The 24,275-nt window shown below is 39.0% G+C and overlaps 1 long non-coding RNA gene across 1 annotated transcript in view; it reads left to right on the forward strand.

Annotated features, from left to right (window-relative positions):
• Positions 1 to 22,555, forward strand: part of LOC308247273 — a 33,637-nt gene extending 11,082 nt beyond the window's left edge. Inside the window, exons 3-6 of the long non-coding RNA XR_013960477.1 lie at positions 17,940 to 18,078; positions 18,766 to 18,903; positions 21,111 to 21,347; positions 21,644 to 22,555. This is a non-coding gene — a long non-coding RNA (uncharacterized lncRNA). The remainder of the gene's footprint in view (positions 1 to 17,939; positions 18,079 to 18,765; positions 18,904 to 21,110; positions 21,348 to 21,643) is intronic.
• The last annotated feature ends 1,720 nt before the right edge of the window (positions 22,556 to 24,275 follow it).

The following is a 24,275-nucleotide window of genomic DNA, read 5'->3' on the forward strand; positions in this document are numbered from 1 at the left end:
CATCTTGTAAATCTACAGTGGTACTTAATGGTCCCCTTACTTCTTACTGTTCTTGACACCATTCTCTTAACATAGTGTAGACTAGGGTTGCATTGCCTTTTAATGCTGCAACCTTATATTTCTGGTTGAGCTTATTGTCAACTAAAACTCCAAAGCCTGCTCTCCACTGTCCCACACAAAACATATACATTTAACTATTGAATTTTCAAAGCAAATGGAGTTCTTTTTAATCTCATCAAACTTGCCTATCCTGTTCTTAATAAATTAAAATTCTATAGCATTGTCTATCTTTTTTTTTTAATTTTTTATTTATTTATTTTTTTTAGTTTGTGTCATCTGAAAAATTGACAATCCTCTTTTGCCACTTGACCAAGTTGTTTATAAGAATAGAATCAAGGATCCAGCTCTTTGGAAGAACCCTTAAAAACTGGTTTCGAAAGGAAATGGAATATAACACCAATTTTGCAAGATGCAGTTGAAAAAAAGAGTACCAGGCTCAAATACATGTGAAAAAATGCTACATACTGAATCACTCCTCTGTGATTTAAAATAAATATTGATGATTAAAAATTCTTTTTTATAAATATATTTTATTGATATTTTACAGAGAGGATGGGAGAGGGATAGAGAGCTAGAAACATCGATGAGAGAGAAACATTGATCAGCTGCCTCCTGCACACCTCCCACTGGGGATGTGCCCACAACCAAGGTACATGCCCTTGACCAGAATTGAACCCGGGACCCTTCAGTCCGCAGGCTGATGCTCTATCCACTGAGCCAAACCAGTTTCGGCTGATGATTAAAAATTCTAAGAAACTTTTCTTCACAGTGACATTGATCAGCTAATTAAGCAATTCCCAAACCGTGTTCTGCTAGGTATCCCGTGACCAAATAACTTAAGAAAGGGTGGCATAAATAAATATTTATTTGCCACAGGACTTTCAGAACCATATTTATGCTAATGTATAATGTGAATAGATAGATAGGCTGAGTCTTTCTACAACCTACTGACCCACAGATACTTTTTCTTCACAGAGCATCTTTCAGGACAGGTAGAGTAAGTGTAGTAAAACCATGCCAGTGAATATTTTGGGGCTATGGTTGTGATAGCTCCATGACTGCCTAGCTTTCCAATCTCTAATTTTGTGAATTGATCTGCTAAATGATAGATCTCCACTAGTGCTATAAGCAAACATTAAGACCACTTTTTAAAAGAAGCTAGTTTTTAAAAATACTATACTGAGGGTAAGGTATTTGTATAGAATCGTCTAGCCCTCTTCCTTTAGGGAGGCAATCTTTCTTTCCCCACTTTAATGAGCATTTGGGTTCTCTGAAACTTCTATTACACCCTTTCATGGGTAAGAGATAATTCAGGATGGGGTAATGGGGGAATTATTAAGAAGAGTGCATCTTTCTGTAATTTTTCTCTCTAGCCTTTTAGATGGGCAATTAGCAGCAGAACATTGGTTTTCTCAGATTGTTGCCTAGTAGCATAAACTTGGTTAAAGCTGTCCTGCTGGCATTCTAGAAAAGGGTTTCTTTTACTGGTGTTTGTCATTCAGCTGCTGAAATTCACACTGGGTGAAACTTGGCATGACAGCTCTCAGCTCAGTTGCAACTTAGAAGAAAACAGACTTTGCTTTGCTTAAATTGTTTTCGATTGACTGGGTAAGAATAAATTAAAGGTTCTTGTAGGTAATAGCTTCTGAATTCAATTAAAATTATCATCAGGCAGTTGCCTTTTTTTTCTGAAAGTACAGAAGTGATTTGAGCTACTTAATTGATTTTCTTATGAAGATTTTTGACTGACAGATTTAGCCTAATTCTTCCTCGACATTTTCACTCACAGCAATATAGCAATAGAAAATGGGTATTAGAAAAATATTTTAATTATCCTGCTATGGTAAGAATCTCAGAGCTATAAAATCTTAAAGGTCAGTCAATCCATCTCTTCATTTGTTTATTCATTCAAACATGGATTCATTGATCAACATTTACCTCTTAATTTGGGCCAGGTTCACTGCATGTGTTCAATATTTATTGCACTTGGGATTCTTTTGTTTGCAAATGACCATAGTTTTCTAGTCTGTAAGTGTCAAGCAGGCTGGGCCATGTCTGTTTTATTTATTTCAGGATAGTAGGTAGTAAGAATAGTGGATGGTACATGGTAGACTTTTAATTAATAGTGGATGGTGCATGGTAGACTTTTTTTCCGATGGTCTTAGCCTCTACAGCAGTGGTTCTCAACATGTGGGTCGCGACCCACAGGTTGAGAATCACTAGCAGGGTCACCTAAGACCATCGGAAAACACAGATATTTACATTACGATTCATTAACAGTAGCAACATTACAGTTATGAAGTAGCAACGAAAATAGTTTTATGGTTGGGGGTCACCACAACATGAGGAACTGTATTAAAGCGTCGTGGCATTAGAAAGGTTGAGAACCACTGCCTTAGAGGGTCAGGCTCTATTCTGAATATGTGAGAGGCTGTAGCTGTGCATGGTGGTAAGGGGTCTAGACTCAGAGGTGGGAGTCTGGAACCCTATTCCATCTCCACCTATAATTCATTTTAAGACTATGGGAAACTTGCCTAATCACCCTGTACCTCTGTTTTCTTACCTCAAAAACTGAGGATAATGATGACAGGAATACTTGCTTCATTGAGTTCTGTGAGGCTAACATGTGTACCTATATGAATGATCTGACAAAAAAAATAATGTTATTTGCAAATAATTTGTACGGATAATACGGATAAGAATTGGGACAATTTTGCTGCTTCAACCACCACCAAAACAAGACCCAATTGACAAAAAGAGGCATTGTGAAAGAAGTTAAACCCAGGCTGTACATATTCTATGATTCCATCAATATCAAATTCAGCAAAACTAAACTTTAGTGCTAAAAGTCTAGGTCTGAGGCATGTAGGAAGGGGCATGAGGGGCTGTTGGTTGGTAATTACATGGGTAGTTACATGTGATAATTAATTGACCTGTGCATTTATGTTTTTCACCTTTTCTTTGTGTTATGCTTCAATAACAAAAGTTTAAAATATGATACAGAAAATGATTTTTAGAAACCACTCAAAATTCAACCACTCAGATATAATCACTGTAAGTGGTCTCTGCTCTTCTAAATTTCTTTTTACGTACAGGTACATCTATATAGACAGTAGCCTTGTCCCCTGTCAAAAATACCCACAAAACATGTATAAATATATAAACACAGTAGCTACATATATAGTATTGTTTTATAATCTTTTTAAAAATGAGTATGAAGCCCAGCTGGTGTGGCCCAGTGGTTGAGCATTGACCTATGTACCAGGAGATCACGGTTCGATTCCCCATCAGGGCACATGCCTGAGTTGCTGGCTCCGTCCCCAGTGAGGGGTGTGCAGGAGGCAGCAAATCAATGATTTTCTCTCATCATTGGTATTTCTATTTCTCCCTCTCCCTTCTTGCTTTGAGGTCACACAAATGAAAGACTGCAGGATATAAGATCAATATGAAAAAATAAATTGTATTTCTATACACTAGCAATGAATAATCTCAGAATGAGTTTTGCCCCCTCTCTCCATTCTCCAGGTCTTACACTTCACTCTTCTCATCCCCATTCCCTGTTCTCTATTCCTAGTAGGAGTGATTCCCTCACTGACTGCTAGACCCTAAGTGAAGAGCAGATAATGTAGTCAGTATATCAGTGTTGTGGTGGTTAGTTACATCTAATCTAGAGTCACTGCCAACTATTAAATGTGGATTTTTGCCTTTTAAAAAAATCATAGTATTTTCAATATATAGATTGAATATGAGATGAAATGGCCAACTCTTGACCAGACTTTGGAGAAAACAGGTCTCCTGTAAATTATACAATGTACCTCACTCAGAGACTTAGATAATACATGGGTCATTACTCTCCTGCTATGAATATTAAACTGCTAAATGCCTCTTCACACCATCCACCAAGTTCCCATGCAATTTCCTCTCAGGAAAACCCACAGGTGTCCAAGCAGGGCCTCACTGGATGGTGACTATTGGTATAGTTAAGTATTATTCCTGGCTCAATGACCTGACTCATCGCCTCAAGCCTGATTCTCTTCTGCAGGTCACACTGTTTACTTTTTCCCTTTTATCTTGTGGGGGACGACTGGTTTCATAGCATACCACCTTCTGAGCATTGACGTCAGTGATCTGATGGCTTCCTTGTAGTTGGCAGAGATCAGCTCAGAGTCCGATCACTCATCCGCTTGAACAGTCACAAACAGAAAGACAAGCAGACCCCTTTCCACTCCTGTGCTATATTTATTCTTAGCTCTCTACTGAGACTTGGCAACTGCCAGTGGAACCAGAAGATATTTTGTTTGGATTAGGTCAACAGTCATCCTCTGAGATTTTCATCTATCTTTTTTGTTACGGTGCACTGGTCTCTGTTCCAACATTCCATCTGAATCATAAATGGCTTGGAACACTCCATCTTGATAAATGACCTGGAGAACTAAATCACTGGTATTTATTTGCTTTGAAATTCACATTTAAATTCAATCATTTTAATAAAATGACATTGACATATGCTTATCAACATTATTTTCTTAGTTGCAGCATATAAATGTCGAATAACTATGTTGTACACCCAAAACTCATAAGATGTCAACTATAATTTACAAAAGAAAAGAAAATATGGATGCAAACTCTTAAAGAATTCCAGTTTTTCTAAACAATCCAGAGATGTGCAAATGTGGCTGCTTAGAAAGACCATTTTCACTGCTCTTATACATTTGATTACTCTGAAAAGCATTATTTTTAATATATTAAGTTTAGTAACTTTATTTTTTATTGGTATGACTTTCAAAAATATGTTTTAGTACCACCAGCAGGAGGGTGTCTGCATGGGGTGGTGGGTACACTGGGCTCAGGATTTGTGTAATCTGTGAGGAGATGATGATCATTGGGAAGATGAAAGGAAGTGGGTAGGCTGGAGGCCATCTCTAAGGGCTCCTTAGATAGACTTCTGGGAATGGCTAAAGGCCTCATGGCAAGTTAATGCCATGCCACCAATAAGATTAAGAAATCTTAATCTGTAGGGCTGGGCATTTTTGCCATGTTGGAGAGGAGCAAGGTGCAGAGGGGAGCTCTGGCCTGTGGGCAGGGCCTAAGTTTAGTAACTTTCTTTAAAAGAAAGAGAATAGTTATGGAAATCAGGTATATTCTGTAGAATGAGGTAAAAAGGTTCCTTTTATTAAAGTTCCTGTGTAGGTCTAGTGTATTTCCTTATGAAATCAGAGATTACAGAGGCGAATAACTTGGCTAAAGTTGTGTATCAAAGAAGTGGAGGAGGGAGACATTTCTGTCCTAATAACTAGTAGCTATTAAACTCTTATTATGTGCCAGGTACTATGCTAACATATCTATGTGTTTTATTTTCCTGAACCCTCATACTGACCCTATGAAAGAGACACTGTTCTTGTCTTCATTTTATTTATTTATTTAAATTTCTAAATTGATTTTTAGAGAGAGAGACAGAGAAATGCTGATGTGAGAAACATCAATTGGCTGCCTCCTGCATGCCCAGTATTGAGAATCAAGCCTGAAACTTGGGCATGTGCCCTAACCAGGAATCGAACTGGCAACCTTTTGGTGCACGGGATGATGCCCAACCAACTGAGCAACACCAGCCAGGGCTTATTTTCATTATAAGATGAGAAAATTAAAGCTTAGAGAAGACAGGTAAAACGTTTAAGGTCACACAGTTAATAAATGGCAGAAAGAGGATTCAAACCCAGGCTGCCGATGGTCAAAATGCCAACATATAATCTGTCATTTGATAGACGATGTTTTTCTTCTGGTTCTCCAACCCTCTTTTTGATCATACCAACAGACTATGTGCCTTTGGGATTAAGTATAAAAGTCCTCATCAAAGAATGATGCTAAATTAACCTTAAGACTGAAACTTCTCCAATATCTAGAAGATAGATTGAAGTTACTTGTGAGAACACAAGGAAAGCAATGCACAGGCAGGCAAATCACACTGGATTATCATAGTGAAACTTGCTATAGCTACGAACAGGGTGTTTCCTGAAAGACATATAAGTATTTTCTGTCCTGTGAGAAGTAGCCAGTATAGAACATTAACAAGTAACAGACATTCACTTACACCCACAAGGTAGACCAGTGATTTTCAACCTTTTTCATCTCATGGCACACATAAAGTAATTACTAAAATTCTGTGGCACATCAAAAATTTTATTTTTGCCAATCTGACAAAAATAGGTATAATTCTGGTTGAGTTACAAAAATAATAATAGAATTTACCTACCCTTTTTTATCTAAAGCAACTTTTAAAAAAAATCTGGTGCCTATCTTATCTAGTAAAGATGGAATATGTTAATTGACCCTCACACTGTCGCAAAAGATGACAGTGCCCACAGCCAATAAGGAGGGAATATGCTAATTGACTGCCCTGCCCTCAAAGATGGCAGCACCCACAGCCAATAAGGGAATATGCTAATTAACTGCCCCACTCTCAAAGATGGCGGTGCCCACAGACACAAGATGGCAGCGCCCAGTACCCTCAGCCCCGCCAGGGTGCCTGCCTCCACAGTGCCCAGTCCCCTCAGTCCCCCAGCCACCCAGGGCTGGCCTGAGGTGCAGACAAGCCTCGGATAGCGGCTGCCCAAGGCTTGCTGTGCTGGCAGTGGCAGCAGCAGAGGTAGGATGGGGGCATCGCCTTCCCCTGATCGCCGGGTCGCCTCCCACCTCTGAGGGCTCCCAGACTGTGAGAGGGGGCAGGCTGGACTGAGGGATCCCCCCACTCCAGTTCATGAATTTTCATGCACCGGGCCTCTAGTACTTGTGTATAAGGATTGCTGGTACCAAGAATTAACCAATCTGACATACCCTTATTATTTGATGTGAACAATAAGATGCAACTCTACTATATGACCAATATATCTATGGCTCACGAAAGGGCATTTACACCGATGGCTATTGTTATGTTGGCCATTGTCATTTTTTTTTTATTTGACTATCTAAGAAAAAAAAGAGGTCAGTGCCCCTAACTAAATAGTCAGGTATTACATATTTTAATAATTCTTGAAAATCGCTGGGGTAGACAAATGGAGAAAACAAATGTTGCAATATTTGTTTAAGAAGTTAATACTAAATTAAATGTCACAGCCATTTCTGTGGCTCTTTTTCTTCTACATGGCAATAATACTGGGAGTTTTAGTCCTAATTATTCACATCTATTCATTACAACAGGTAGTAGGCATCAAAGCCCAGAGGGTTTGTTTTTAAGTTAGCTATTTCATCATCAACGCAAAAGTATTCTTTTTGTTGTTGTTAATCCTCACCAGAGGATATTTTTCCATTGATTTTTTTTCTTTAAAGGAAGTGGAAGGGAGGGGAGAGACAGAGAGAAAAATCAATGTGAGAGAGACAAATCAGTTGGTTGCATCCTGATCAGGGCCAGGGATTGAGCTTGCAACCGAGGTACGTGCCCTTGACCAGAATCCAACACGAGACCCTTTAGTTGGCAGGCCAGCACTCTATCCACAGAGACAAACTGGCTAGGGCCAAAAGTATTCATTTATGATGAAAAAGACAAAAATAGATTTATAAAACTGTTTCCAGTTGAGATTAAATTATATGATGTGTTTAGCATAGCACCTGGATTATAGTAAGCAAGCATCTGTTATTGTTATTATTCCATATCTTAGCCAGTGGATCCCTACAGAATCAGTTTTTACCCACTTTCCACTTTGATGCTATCACAAAAATTCTATATATTTCACTGAAATGACTGCTTGCTTGATTGAATTTACCAAACTGCCGGGTTTTTTTTAGACCCAGCTTGCAATTGTAGACCACCCATAGGAAGGCCCAGCTCCACGTCATTTCTGAAACATGTGGACATAAGCCAGGTGAAACATGAGATAATTAATTGAGTGTTGATCCAAGTAAGTGTTTTGGAGGAAAAACAAGTTTCTGTTATCTAGTCTTGATGAAGTCTCCTGAGGAAGGAAGCATGCTGTCCAGGAAAAATCAGTATAGTTGTTATCAAAACTGGTAGGGGTTCCAACTCTTGCTACTAATTTGTGAAGTCCCTTACTTTCTTCAGAGGTGTCTGTGTTTCTCTTTTACTGGTAAAAGGGGAAGTTATTTTGAAAATCCAATTAGATGATGTATTAAAGGGCTTTAAAACTCATTCTATATTTATATAAACCCCCACCATAATATAAGTGAGGCCTGAAAATCCAGTCCTATAAAGTGTAGGATCATTTTTATTGAATGATTCATGATATGCCATCAGTTCCAGGGTCCAAGTGTGCCATCCACAACTGCCGAGTACCTGTTGAAGTTTGAAATGTTGAATTTTCCCAGTTAGTTGCCCATTTTAGGCCAGGAGAATATTCAGGATTCAGGGATCCATTTTCCTCTCTCTGCTTTCCCCAAATGGCTTGAGATGGTCTGCTATTTCCCTGTTCTTCTTCTATCCAAATACGTTTTACTTTCCCTGAATGAGAAGGAGCTGGTCAGAGGACGGAAGTCATTTCCAACCATGTTATTTATACTCAAATTCTCCCTTATAGAGAGATTTTCACTGTGTTTTTTAGAGTGGTTGACTAAGTTACCCATAGTCAAGGTATAATGGAACAGAGAAAAGTTTATTGGAAAGCACTGTGTTTATGTATGGAAATAACTTGATACACTATAATTCAGGCTATAATATATATGAACTGAGAGTAAGAATTGGAATTGTTGCTGAGTGCATGGTATGACTCGAAGAGGGTGTAGGGGGAAGAAAACACCAAAAGGAAAAGCAAGAAAAAGGAGTAGGAGGAAAGGGGCTTAGAGAACTGGTAGAATGCTGTGCTCTAGGCACCTGATAATCCCTGGATCCTCAGTGTGTGTATAGAATCCTATATAATAAAAGCCTAATATGCTATATAGAATCCTATATAATAAAAGCCTAATCCTATATAATAAAAGCCTAATAAGTATCCGGTCGTCCATTCAACCAATCAAAGCGTAATAAGCTAATGATATGCTAAGGCCGCTCAACCACTTGCTATGACATGCACTGACTACCAGGGGGCAGATGCTCTGATCAGTAGGTTAGCTAGCTGCTGGGGTCTGGCCGATCGGGACTGATGTCAGAGAGCTGGTTTTGGCCCAACGGCGGAACGACCAGTCGGTATGATGCGCACTCCCCACCAGGGGTCAGATGCTCAATGCAGGAGCTGCCCCCTGGTGGTCAGTGTGCTCCCACAGGGGGAGCATCACTCAGCCAGAAGCTGGGCTCACGGCTGGTGAGCGCAGCAGCAGGAGCCTCTCCCGCCTCCGCGGCAGTGCTAAAGATGTGCAACTGCCATCTTTAGCCATCAGTCGGACATTCCCCAAGGGCTCCCAGACTGTGAGAGGGCACAGGCTGGGCTGAGGGACCCCCGAGGGCATGAATTTCGTGAACCGGGCCTCTAGTACAAATATAAGTCACTGGAATTCTTCCCTTCACTGGTCAGATGGGAAGGGCAATATTTTAATATTAAGATTTGGAATTGGAATGTTATAGATATTAGTTTTTACATTGACATTAACATTTAGATTTACATTACAATTTTACAGTGTAATTTTACATCATATAAAATTACATTTTATAGTAAGGCAATGTAAATTGGCTACCGAGGTTATATCATAATTATTTACTTTTGACCTTCTAACTCGCATTTCCATGGACTTCCAGAAACTTGGCAGCCATAGCAGAGAACAAACCTAAGTCTTATTGTTCCAAGGTATCCAAGACTCTCCCTTTTTTATTTAAAGCATAAGGAGAACAGGACATGCATTAACAGCCAGCATTTCTAAGAGGGCAGGGACAACTCCAGTAAACTGGACACGTTCTATCAAAACCATCTTGGACAACCCATAAAAACAAGTGTCAAGTGTAAAAATAAGTCAACATACTAAGTAAGAATAAATGTAAAGCCAGATCTAAAATAATATTAAAAGACTAGAGGTCCCGTGCACGAAATTTGTGCAAGGGGCTTGTCCCTCGCAACCTCGCCTGCCTCAACTGGCCCTCGCAGCCCCGGCTTCATCTGGAAGGTTGTCCAGGAGGATGTCCAGAAGGTCGTTCAGCTGTCTGGTCTAACTAGCATATTACACTTATATTATTATAGATAAGTGGAAAGTTCTACTTACTTTAAATCATCGGCAACAAAACCAAGGGCAACTATTTTAAACATCTCTGGATTATTTTTGAAAATGCAAATGTGAAAGAAATTAATTAGAGAGTAAATTAATTGGCATGACAATGTTTTATGTCAGGCAAAGAAGAGGTATAAAGGACAATTTGTCATACCATATGTTTAAATCCTCTCTGGAATTCTTGAAAGAAAGACTATGAAAGAAGCACAACAAAATAAAAATTAAATTACCTATAATAATAAAAGGGTAATATGCTAATTAGACCGGACATTCATCCAAACAAAGGGGGCCGGGAGGGAAGGCGTCTGGGTCCTGGGTGCCTGCCAGAGGGGCCGGAGGGAAGCTGGTGCTGGCAGCCGGGGGAAGGAAGGCCTACTCTTGCATGAATTTTTGTGCATCCGGCCTCTACTTTTATATATAAAACGAACTGTTGTTTCACTAGGTAATGCACAGTTTACTTAGGCTGGTTTTCCCCTCAAAAAATGAGGGCTTGGATGTAGGTAGTTCATTTTGGGAAGTGGTCCCAGGGAACAGGAGCAGAGGGTAGTGGAGAGGGAAGGAGGCAAAGCCAGCACAGGGTGCATTCTTGACTTGGTCACCACTGTGGGCAACTGGGATTCTCTGACAAGCAGTGTAGACTGTGCCTCAGAGTGCACCACTCAGAGCATGGAAAAGGGGGTATTTGGCACTTGACCCATTCCCCCATTGGTCAATGATCTCACTCATATGTGAGATAGAGTGATCAACATAAACTGATGAGCAAAAATACATCCAGAGACAAATGACAGTGGAGGTATCTGTGTGGAGGGGGGCAGGGGCAGGTAGAGAGCACTTGTATGCATGCATATTAGCATAACCAATGGACACAGACACTGGGACAGTGGGGTCTTGCCCTCACGGGTGTGAATGGCACAGGGCGGGTGGGGGGGGGGATGTCACTCAGGGGGTGGGGAAAAGAGACATGTAAAATTTTAGACATTTAAAAAAAAGAGTTGCCCTGTGGGTATTAACTCACTTATGCTTCCAGGCTGCAATTGTGAGGGAGTGTGACAGATTCCTAGAGTCCTTCAAGGGGTAGCAGAAAAGCAATAGGTGAGAAAGGAAGAGATAAATGATGAAGCTAATGCGAAGTGCTATCAAGATGCACCTGTGACCAGAGGTGCTGGCTGTGGCAATGTCTGCGGTAAAAGATGAGCCAAGAAGAAGACACAGGGCATAGGAGGAGTCCACTACATCTTGCGTGCATTCTAGCTGCCTCATAGTGGCTGCTGGGGGTCTGGTATTAAGAATACAGAAGGTGATTCTGGACTTATCAGCAAAGAATCCAGTGTCTGTGAGGTGCAAGTTGTGGCATTTTTTAAAGTTCACCCTCGTTTTACATCATCTGGATACAGAGAGTCATAACGTTGTCCTGGCTTCCATTTTTGAAAGGAGTAGAGTTAAGGAGGAGAGTGGCTAATGAAATAGCCAGAAATCAATTTAATTCTACATGTTCTCTCTCATAAGAATGTTTAGATACTTTATAAGATGTAAAATAGAGCAAAGTTATTTTGTTGGTGTCTTTTATGAGTTGGACTAGCAGAGAATAACTAATTCCTTTGGATTGAAGAAGTAAACCATAAGGAGCATGGCAATGAGGGTTTTGCAAATAAATATCACCAGAAGGTGAAGTGATATTGACTTTTTAAAAAAGGAAAAAGACATTTACATTAACAGGTCATCAATATCGGAGTCTGGGTGCATGTCCTATATCCACTACATCCCCCACGCCATGTAGCTACTCTCCTATAAACTTTGTGAGGCTCCTGGGATGGGAGATGTAGACATTCTTCTGGTTGCTATTTGTCATCTGTCCCTCATAATTTCTTCTCCTGGCCCTGCCTCAGTCACCTGTACATGTTTTGCCACTCTGCTTACTTGCTATCTGACCTCTTCTTTCTTCATATTTGCACCAAATGTGCACAAACCACCGTTTTCCTCAGTCCCCAAAGCAGCTCCTCCACAAAGTTGCTATTTGTCACAAGATTTTAATAAAAATTGGGGGATAATAAAGGGGTCAAAGCACAGTTGAAGATGCTAGCTGGATGGCTGACTTCACTATTCGTAAAGAGCTTGGCCAATCCTTACACTGAGGGACCCATTAGGGGCCATCGTTTTCTTCACTCGCAAATGCCTCTGGTTGCTGAGCTCTGCAATTTCCCACCTGCCCACTTCTTCACATTTCCTGACGTCCCGAAATGTGGGGGTCCTCATATTTCTAGGGCAATTCAAAAATCCCTGTAATTTCATTATGCAACACCATTTGTAGCTCCTGCTTTTTCCTCGGTCTATTTCTTTCAGTCTAGTCCACAGGCAGTTCTTTAACAGAATAACAATAAGACCCCAAAACAAATCTTCCCAAATAAAAGTGATAAATTCTGCTACTCATTCAGAACATAGCTCCAGGGTGTCTACTTTTAAAAAAAAGGCAATTTTATTTTCCTCATACATAAACAAAAGTTCAATTCTTCAAAATAGGCTTGGAGCTAGTTTGAAGCCTAAGGAATATTCCACAGAAATATCAAGGTTTGAGATGGACTCAGAGGCTAAGGCTGGTGGAAATAGATTTTTTTAATGGAGGATTTTTAACGCTCCTCTCCAAGCTAGAACAGAGGAAAGACATAAGGACTTCCTTCCCCCGGCCCCAGTTTATTGGAGAGAACCAAGCACCAGAAAATACAATGTCATGTGCAGTGAAATAAATAGACATTTTAGACTAAATTGAGTATTTAGCCAAGTAAAAGAAATGGTAAGTAGAAGAACCACGAACAGTATCGTTAAAGTCTTGAATTAGGAACTCAGACATTAAACCTTTTACATTGGGATTAGAAAGTTCAGTTATTTGCCCAAGAATTTGCTCCCCACTGGAACTAATGATGAAATAAGTCCCTTACCCCTGGTGTGGGGAGTATAATTTGAGAGGCTTTAGTTTTTCTCAAGTTAAAGGGCAATTGGGGAAAGCAGATCTTTGTTATTAATGCTCAAAAGCATGGAGATGATTTTGGGCAATGCTTATGATTAATCAAAGAGATTATGAGTGAAATCAGAAAGAACTATCTGTCCTTATCAAATGTAAGCACTCTTTGGTGTCCTGAGGAGGGGATCATATTTAAGCCAAGCGACAATCTGTATTTCAAACCATAATGCATGAGTTGAAGTTAATTAAAGTTAAGAAGTAAACCTATGCAGCTGCAAAGAAATATTTACTGTGTTAGAACATTTCTGAGCTCCTCAGTGAGAGGTAAAGTAGGAAGAAAAATGTTCTTGAAAAAGTTATGCTGAAATTGGATTAGTTTTCTATTCAAGGAATTCAATTGTATTTCCTTCAAAGTGATTTTCCAAGTCAACAATAAAAGTCTTAATAATACTTTGAAATGACACACTGTTTTCTACAGAACTCTTTCAGGAAATTTATTTTTATTCTTCAAACACCAAACTCCAGCATAGCCAGGAACTCGGGGGCAGCCATCTTCGTCAATAGCATTTTGCATAGTCATTCCTAATAACTGGTAGAGAACTGGCTCAAGCTGAGGAGTGTGGGTTTGGGATTGGAGCACGCTTCAAGCATCAAATCCACTGTGGGCCCTTATTGCCAATCCCTGCCATTCTGAAGCTGGGATGTGCCCGGCTCTTTACAGATAAAGCCCCCTCATTTTGCAACTGAGACTTGTAGACCCCTGCATTGAGGTATCAAGCACATTCTGTGACTTTGATTGTTTCCCTTCATGTCTTATTCCTCACGTTTTCACCCCAAGTTCTATTAAATACCATCTGTAGAAACCTTTGCTAACACAAGCATTACCCTCAGTTTCAAACCTGCTTTCTGTCCTAATGCCGAGGACTCTGCCTGGAGGGTGTGGCAGGCCAGCTGCTAGCTTTTGTCCAACCTGCTGTCTCCCAGAACTTTCCCCTCTGCTCTACATACTGTAGCCCCAGGTTAAGCAATGCTTCATCCCCTTGCCAGCATGAATTCCCCAGACATCGTGCCCCAGGTCAACACAGAGCTCCTGAACATTCCTTTCGCAGAGGAGAGAATAATTACAATCATGAACTGCATAACAACATGTTTGGTCAACAGACCGAATATAGACAGTGATCCCATATGGTTGTAATGGAGCTGGAAGATTCCTATCACCTAGTAACGACATAGTCATTACATCATACGGCAATACAGCTCTGTGTTGCCAGCCTTGTTGTGATACTGTGGTCTCTTGCTTTGAATTAGACTAAATATACTATGACTTATGCCACACTTTCACCATCTCGATCCCCATCTTACCAGCCCCTCAGTTACATCTGAGGCAGAGTCCTTATCCTGATTCCCCATCTCTCCCCAAGTTTCTCTGGGATCAACTGGCTGTTCTACTTTTTCCTGTCCTCCTTTCCAGTGAATGGAGATCTGTCCTTGCGTAGAAGTCCCCATGTTAGAGTCACTGATGCCAAGGACCAGACCAATCCAAGGTCAGTTTCCTTCTTGTTTGGCACTTCCTCCTTACTTCACCCTAGCCAGCCCCAGGTGGCCATTGACGGCTACTCCTCTCTGCCACCTGCCTCAGCTAATGACAGTGGCCTTTTGCTATACCTACATTTTCTTCTTGTCCCAGAGTCTCTCTGCCTTCATTCTTAGCCATCTCTGATCTTGCTTTTTAAACAGAATCAACATCCAGTAACAATAATATTATGTCACTTTTGTTGAACATTTCCTAAGTGAACTTATTACCTCAGAGTCTCATGACATCCCCAAGATAGGTCTCATCACCCCATTTTATAGATGAGAAAAATGAGTCTTGGAGGATCATATATCCAGAAGGTAGGGAAGCCAGAATTAAGGTGGGTTCTAACATCAAAATCCAAGCTCCTCCATTTTACCAAATGGCCTCCCTGTGAGAAGAGCTGCCGTATAGTATCTTATCTTTATATACAGGCGGATATATTAAGACAGACTTCCTCATCAGGGAGCAAGCCAAAATTTGAGTCAAATTCAACTCTAGAAACTTTTGTTTTTTCTACTACAGGATGCTGCTTTCCACAATGGTATTTACTGCTTTACAAGTTGTATATTTGCTTTGTAAAGAATAAAGTACACTTGCTACTTTATACTTCATAAGTCGTCTACTTGCTTTGTCAACACTCAAATTTCAGCTTGCAATCAGCTTAAGTGCCCTTTAATAATAAAGTCTCATGTAATGAGATCTGAATTGTGGCTTTGGATGGCAGTTCTTCCCTTCTGCTTTTCTGCCTCCTTCTCTGCTTCTCCCTCCACTTGTCCTTGGAATGATTCATCTTCCCATCTTCTCTTCGGCAGGCATACATTGTCCCCTGAGGGTGCTTATAGAACTTGAAATATCAGCCAGAATGCAAGCTTTAAATTACAGCGAGGAATGGAGCTGTCAAGCTCTCTGGTGACTCATGTTTGTTGATCGGTACCCTTTCTCCCTGTGGGCAAATCCATGTGGGATGTTAAATTCATAATTGGGAGATGGGTTGGCAAAATAAGATTTAAAACAAGAGAAATTAGATGAGGTGACTGGGTGTGACAGGCTACAACATTTTTATGCATTGATTTTTGCATTTGGAATTTTATTGCTGCAGACTTTGGCTGGTTGAATCCTTGGACCAGGACACAGACTCTCTCAGAAAAAGTTGTTACTGTGGTTGATATACTCAAACAGTTTTTAAGAGTTTTTAAAGTGTGGTGTTCAGTAAATATAAAAATATGTAAGGAATATGTAGAAGTTATTGAGGATAAATACAGTAAATATTCACTTATCCACTGATTAGACCAGAAACAGAACATTGCCAAGAATGTTTATGTTTCTTGTGTGTCCCTTTCTCATCATATTCCATTTCCTTTCTCAAATAACTATGATTCAGCATTTTGTGTTTATAATTTCATTTCTCCCCATCATAATATTACCTTTTACTTGAATCTGCAAACAGCTTTATATATATATGCAGGAGGTTTTGTTTTGATTTAAACATATATATATATATATATATATATATATATATATATATGATCATGCCATATATATTTTTATCAAAATTTTTTAAAACTTCATGAATTTTTAAAAATTAATTAAATTTCACAAGTACATAGCAATCCACTATAGTAACAAGCAATTTATTTATCTTTCCTATTGTTGATGGGCATTTGGGTTGTTCAGAACTTGTTGAGATAATCAATAGTTCTACTATGCACATTCTTGGGTATTTTTCTTGGTGCATATGTGCATGGGTTCCCAGGAGTGAATTACTGGGTCATAGGGTATACACATCTTTAATTTTAGTAGAATAAGACAAACTGTGTTCTAAATGGTTAGAGCAACTACAGGATACTCCTATCAGCAGTATAAAATCTATCCTTTCCCACATTCTCACCAGCATGTAATGTTGCCAGACTGATTCCCATTGTGGGTGTGATATCAGTTCACTGTACTTTGAATTTACACTTCATCATTTCTAATAAAGTTGAGCATCTTTCCCTATATTTATTGCCACTTATGATTATTTATAATGTTCATATTCAAGATTTTGCCTTTTATTATTGAATTGTTTTCTTTTTAATTGATTTGCAGGAGGTTTTGTTTTGATTTAAACATATATTGGATATTAATCTGCTTCAGGTTTTTGAGTTAAAATATCTTTTCTCAGTTTCTATATTTTATTTTAATTATTTTTATAGCTTTTGAATGAAATTAGAGAATTTAACATTTTCCTTTATGTTTTTTTTTGTTTGTTTTAAGAAATTCTTACCTACATGGAGGTCATATATCATTAGCTTTTTGTCTTTCTCATCTAAAGCTTTAATGATTTTTAAGTGCAATGTGTGATGAGGAATTTTTTCTTCATCTGTGGATACCCAAGTGTTCATAATAATTTCTTGAAAAGTACATTATTTCTTCAATGACCTGCTATATACTTCTTGTCATATATCAAAGATCCACATATGAGTAGATCGGCTATTAAACTTTCTATTCTGTTTCATTTGACAAGACCCCTCTGCCATAATTATTATGCTTTTAGAATAATTCTAAGATGGGTGGTAAACTAAGTACCTCTTTTTCTTCTTCTTGGCCCTTTGCTCTTCCATATACATTTTTAAATCAGCTTGTCAAGTATCACAAATGCCTGTTAGAATTTAGATGGGAATATCATTAAAATTATCAATCAGTTTGGAAAGAATTGGTGTTTCTCTGGTAGCAAGTCTTTTTATGCATATAAATGATGTATATTTATGTTATCTTTGTATTTCTATAAAGTTTTATACTTTTTTCATAAATTTCTTGAACAATTCTTATAGTTATTCTTAGATATTTTCTAATTCTGATGTTATTATAAATATCTTTTAAAGTTTTTATTTTGCTGAAATTTATGTTGAAATAAAAATTTTTACTCTTAAAATTTTATTTTAGAAATTAATTTAATTGATTTCTTATGTAAAATCAAACTTGCACTCCTGGGATCAACCAAGTGATGCATATCATAACATACACGCACAGACTTCTGGATTGCAGTTGTTAATATTCTAACTTTTGTATTTGTGATCCTGAGCCAGATTGATCTGTGATTTTGTTCTCATGTTACATGGGATTTTGTATCAAAGTCATACTCACCTAATAAAGGAAGGTAGGGCTATTCTTCTATACACCAAGATAGGTTGTATAAAATTGACATTATTTTTTCTTCTATGTTTGCAGACTTACTTCTTCCCTGACTATTTGCTGGAAATAGTCTTCTGGACTTTGCTTTTCTGTAGGAAGATTTTAAACTTCTGATTCAATTTCCTTTATGGTGATATGACTGTTTATATTTCCCATTTCTCCCTAACTAAATTTGGTAAGTCATATTTTTTTAGAGGTTTATCCATTTCATCTGAGTTTTCGAATGCATCACATAAAGTTATTCATAATGCCTACTTACTGTCTTTTTAATCTTTGAAACATCTATTTTATTCCTAATATTGTTTATTAGTGTCTTTTCATCTTTTCAAATAACTACCTTGAGTTATTTATCCATTTTTATTTGTTTTGTCAAAGAATCTTGATATATTTTTACCCTGATATTTTCCCAGGAAATTTTCCTGCACTCTTATAAAGTCACATCCTCTGTCAAGCAATGGCATTTAGGATTTGATATTATACTGGACACTTGAAAAAAAGTCACCTTTTCTCTCACAAATACTTTACATGCTTCTGTTAACGTAAAAACAAACAAACAAAAAACACACACAAAAAAACACACTAAAACATCAACAACAACATTCAAACCTGTAAAGAACTTTTGTGAGTTTATCTGAGCCAAACTATCGACAATTGCCTAAAAGCAGAATCTCAAGGTATTGAGATAGTGCTCTGGAGAATGGCAGTTTTCCAGCTTGTTTTATACACTACAATCAAAGGAGGGGACGTAAGTGGGTCACATGAAATCCACTGGTGATAGATTAGGGAGACAGGAGAAGGCAAAGTGGGGAAACCTCTGGGATTGGGTAAAAAGTAAAATGATACACGTGTTTCCTTTACACAGGTGGGTACAGGATAGTTAACAGTCAACAACTAGCACGATAACAATAACAATGAGGGAATTTGTGGTCTGCACCCTGGTGCCATTTGCTGTGCTCCATCCGGAAAAAGGGAAGTTACAAGTTACCCTGACATTCCACAGGTATGTTATGTTAGATGCAAAAAGGCAATAGGCTCAGCAAAGATGGAAGTTGATCTTTGTCAGGGAAGATACTGGCCTAGGACATGACTACCCACTATAAACTGCTTTTTAATTAAAAGGCTTTCATTTCAGACCATCTTTTGTGGTTACTTAGGTCTCTTGAGTTTGCAAGGCTGTCACACACGTCTTCCCTGAGTTAGTCAGGTTAGCATGTGGCCTTTTTTCATCCACACTTCTTAATTATAAACGGGGGTAGAACTCCACTTGGAAAAATAATTATGAAACTAGTTAAATTTAGGATTTAGGATATTAATTGTTCTCTTGTACAATCTTAAGTAGGAGACAGATTGGGTGCTCATATAAACCTTTCACTACTTTACCTCCCTAAGCTTTTGCAGACAGGTCTGAACAGGTTGGTTTTCAAATCCTCTAAGAAGCAATCCACCAGTTCAGAACACATCAGAAAAGGACAAACAGAAACCTGGTTGCTTAAACCAGGGGGCAAAGATGAAGAGTGGGATTTGATCTAAAGGTCATAGAATCTCTGTGTCCAATCTTATTTGGCATTGCACTCCCTCACCTTTGCCCTGCAAGCTAAATGAAATCATATCTATATATCTATATATCTATATCTATATATCTATATATCTATCCATCTATATATCTATCCATCTCTCTCTCTCTCTCTCTCTCTCTCTCTCTCTCTCTCTCTCTCTCTCTATATATATATATATATATATATATATATATATATATATATGTATATATATATACTGAGTGGCCAGGTTATTATGATCTCTGAATGCATAATAATCTGGCCACTCTGTATATCCTATATAATAAAAGGCTAATATGCAAATTGTCCCCTTGACCAGGAGTTCGACCAGCAGTCAGGCCGGCCAACCGCCCATGTCCCCTCCCCCTGGCCAGGCTGGCCGGACCCCACCCATGCATGAATTCATGCACCGGGCCTCTAATATATATACATACACACACACACACACACACACACACACACACACTGAGTGGCCAGATTATTATGCGTTCAGAGATCATAATAATCTGGCCACTCAGTGTGTGTGTGTGTGTGTGTGTGTATCCAGATAGGAGATATATATATATATATATATATATATATATATATATATATGTATCCAGATAGGACCCACACTTGTTGGCTTTGCTTCAGTTCTTTCCTCTGCCTGGAATTCTTTTCTTGTATCTATTTTGCCCAAAACATATCTTTTCTGAAAATATGTGATGGACATCTGTTAGGGTTCCTGCCTAGCCTATGACATTCCTTTGGATTCCTTTCATTCTCTGTCCACAGTAGTGGTTTCTGCCGCTTTGTTTGTTATACCTGACCCCTCTACCTTTACCATTGCTAAAATGATCAGAGCTGACACCTGACCAAAGCTGAGACACTTGGATCCTCTCTTCTAGTAATTTGGAACTGAGATTTAGAGTTTTAGTGAATCTCCAAGGGTCCCCTTGGACCTAGATGGTGTAGGCTTTGGGACTGAGGGATCAAGCCCTCAACCTGGGCATGTGCCCTTGCTGGGTATTGAACCAGCAACCTTTAGGTGCCCAACTAACTGAATCACACTGGCCAGGATTTCTCCATCTATTTTAATTTTATTTCACCACCACAACAAACAGGCCCTTTTGTTACTAAATTTATGTAAATGTGTGTTTTGAATATATTTTCTTCTATTTGAACTATAGTACCCCAGTATGTGGAACAAGAGTTATTAATCTATTTTGTGCCATGAATTCTTTAGCAGAATGAGACAGACACCAAGTCAGAAAAATATATTTAAAATAAAGCAAAAACACATTGGGCTCCAAAGAACACCAATTATATTAAGATACGGCTCTTAAAATATTAAAAATCATATTTATAGTGTATGAATGTAAACCTAGAAAATTATTTGTAAACATCTCATATTACTGGTCAAAGCACACTTTTCAAATCTTTGCCTATTTCTTACCGCTTTCCTTTTTGTGTGTGTGTGCAGACAACTTCTGCACTAAATAAATATAAATATGAATACTTAACTAGTACAATACCTAGTGTTGCCTGAAGATTTTATAATCCAAATTCAAATTTAATGTCAGGGTGGCCTTGCCTTGAGGTATAGAAAAGTTGAAGGGCTAGTAAGCAAGAAGTAAAATAAACAACAATAAGTTCAAACCTTTTTTTTCAGTGGCCTTTATGGACAGTACTAAAAAAACACAGAAAATATTGAAATTTGGAAGAGGATCCCAGATGGCAGCGTAGGTAAACACCTAAACTGCTGCCTCACACAACAATTTCAAAACTACAACTAAAAGACAAAACGTCTATCACCCAGAACCACGGGAAAGCTGGCTGAGTGGAAGTTCTACAACTAGAAGGAAAGAGAAAAGAGCATTGAGACATGCACAAGCACTGAAAAGCTGAGGTATGGAGGCATGTGAATCGGGCTGGTGACGAGCGACTGGGAGCGCTGCTTTTTCAACCCAAAGGGAGACAAGCTCCCAATTACTCTCAACTCCAGTTTCTGGGGAGGCGCGGGGGACCCAAACTCCTACGGGGAGAAGCTGGACTGTCTGCCATCGGGTCAGAAAGTGAGGGTGGCTTGCTTGCAGGACTGCGCGCAGGAATAATTGTTTACTGTGCTGGGGCGTGGGACGTGGGGACGTGGTCTGAGACGCAGAGCCGGCTAACTGGCAGCCATTGCTGTTTGCCACGCCCTAGACTAGTGACGCCCTGAGACCCCGCTCCGCACAATCTACAAACCCACCCAAGCTCCAAGTAGAGGCTTTAGCATATGAATGGCCTGCCCTATCACAGCTTAACCTAGTAAACTTGCAGCCTGGGTCAGACAGCTCCACAACCTCCAAACCCCAAGCAAAGAGGAGAAAACTGTAGTTCTCGCTGTAGCTCCTGCTGGGTGGCCTCAGACAGTAGCTGACCTGCACCCCATTGGAGATCCAGAAGCCAGTGTACCTACTGGTCAGTGTGAGACACCAGATTTCAACTCCTCACATCCATAAGTGACACATTCAAGAGGCAGACTCAGTGAGCACCAAAGCCCCACTGAAACAAGTCCTGCACCATAAGTGTGTCTCCAGCGCAGCAGTTCTTCCATTATAGACACAGCGGGTCCTCACAGCCAATTGGCCTGGAGGTCAATTTCTCCCAGTGTACCAACAGCAATCAAGGCTTAACTACACCAAGACTTTGCATTCAGCCCACAAAGGGATGTACCAAGAGCATCCACCTCAGGTGATTGGGGAGGCTGAGCTACTGGCCCCTATAGGTCACCTACCACACAAAGCTACTCCATCAACACAGGGAAGCAACAAAATGCGGAGACAAAGAAACATGTCATGAATGAAAGAAATGGAGGAAAGCAAACTACTGGACGACATAGAGTTCAGAACCACATTTATAAGGTTACTCAAGAATCTTCTAAAAACTGCTGAGAAACTTGATGAGACCTCCGAGGAGCTTAGTGAGACTTTCAAGGACCTTAATGAGAATGCCAAAAAAATGGAAAAGGAGCAGTCAGAAATTAAGCATACACTGTCTGAAATAAAGAATATACAGAAACTCAACTGTAGATCAACGTACCCCAAGAATCAAACCAAAGATCTGAAATATGAGAAAACAAAAAACACCCAACCAGAAAAACAAAAAGAAAAAAGAATCCAAAAATATGAAGATAATGTGAGGAGCCTCTGGGACAACTTTAAGCGTACCAACATCCGAATTTTTGGGGTGCCAGAAGAAGAGAGAGAGCAAAATATTGAAAACGTATTAGAAGAAATAATGACAGAAAACTTTCCCTACCTGGTGAAAGAAATAGACTTACAAGTTCAGGAAGCACACAGAACCCCGTACAAGAGGAATCCAAAGAGGACCACCCAAGACACATCATAATTAAAATGCCAAGGGCAAAAGACAAAGAGAGAATCTTGAAAGCAGCAAGAGAAAAACGGTTAGTTACCTACAAGGGAGTACCCATACGACTGTCAGCTGATTTCTCAACAGAAACTATGCAGCCCAGAAGGGAGTGGCAAGAAATATTCAAAGTGATGAACAGCAAGAACCTACAACTAAGATTACTCTACCCAGCAAAGCTATCATTCAGAGTTGAAGGTCAGATAAAGAGCTTCACAGACAAGAAAAAGCTAAAGGAGTTCATCACCACCAAACCAGGATTACATGAAATGCTGAAAGGTATTCTTTAAGAAGAGGAAGAAGAAGAAAAAGTAAAGATAAAAATTATGAACAACAAAATGACATCAAATACATACCTACCAACAAGTGAATCTAAAAATCAAGTGAATAAAAAATCTGAAGAACAGAATGAACTGGTGAATATAATAGAATTAGGGACATAGAAAGGGAGTGGACTGACAATTCTAGGGGGAAGGGGGTGTGAGGGGTGCGGGAAGAGATTGGACAAAAATCTTACACCTATGGATGAAGACAGTGGTGGGGGTAAGGGCATGGGGTGGGGTGGGGAATCAGGTGGAGGGGAGCTATGGGGGAAAAAAAAGAGGAACACCTGTAATAATCTAAACAATAAATATTTATTTAAAATAAAAAGAAAAAAATATTGAAATTTGGAATAGATCATTTTTTGAGGCAAAAACTTAATTCAAATTAGAATACACTTACAAATGAGCAAACAAATTAATTGAAACTTAATCCTGGTGTATTAAGATGCTCTCAAATGAAGTTTGTTATTGAGAACGTGGGAAGGATATCTGTGTAGGGTCAGGATTAGAAGTTGCATGTGACATTAACAAATAAATAACATTTTGTCTTGTTTTGTTTTTGTCTCCAGCTTTCTTACATGCATAAGTAAAGAAATTAATCAATGAAGTACTTTTGAGAATGTGACTTAAGAGGAGCATTGGGTGGGGTTCCTTGGCTAAGATGTCAGTCTCTCTAATTTGTCCTTTGACCTTTATCATTTCATTCTTTTGGATCTTGATTTTTTTTTTTTTACTTTACCATTTTCCAGATTTTTAAGTGTGTCTTTGAAACATTAAATATGAACATCTATCATTAGTTATCATACAGTGACTAGCAGGTTAGTTGATAGGTAGCTGATAGCTGTTTTCTAGGACCATGCAATAGCAGAGAAGTTTCTGATAGGAAAGATATAGGATGTATATTCAGATTACTTAGACCACATTCCTGGCTGCACTGTTTTCTCTGAGCATTAGTTTCATAATTTTTGAAGGAGTATTGATTATATATGTCCTATATGTAATCTGCCCTATATATGTCTGCCTTATATATGTCAGAAGGCCGTTATATAAAATTGCACTGTAATTAATAAATGTTACCATCTTCTTTAGTGCTTTTGTGT

Source organism: Plecotus auritus (assembly GCF_963455305.1).
Source record: "Plecotus auritus genome assembly, chromosome: 4".
In the NCBI taxonomy this organism is placed as follows: domain Eukaryota; kingdom Metazoa; phylum Chordata; class Mammalia; order Chiroptera; family Vespertilionidae; genus Plecotus; species Plecotus auritus.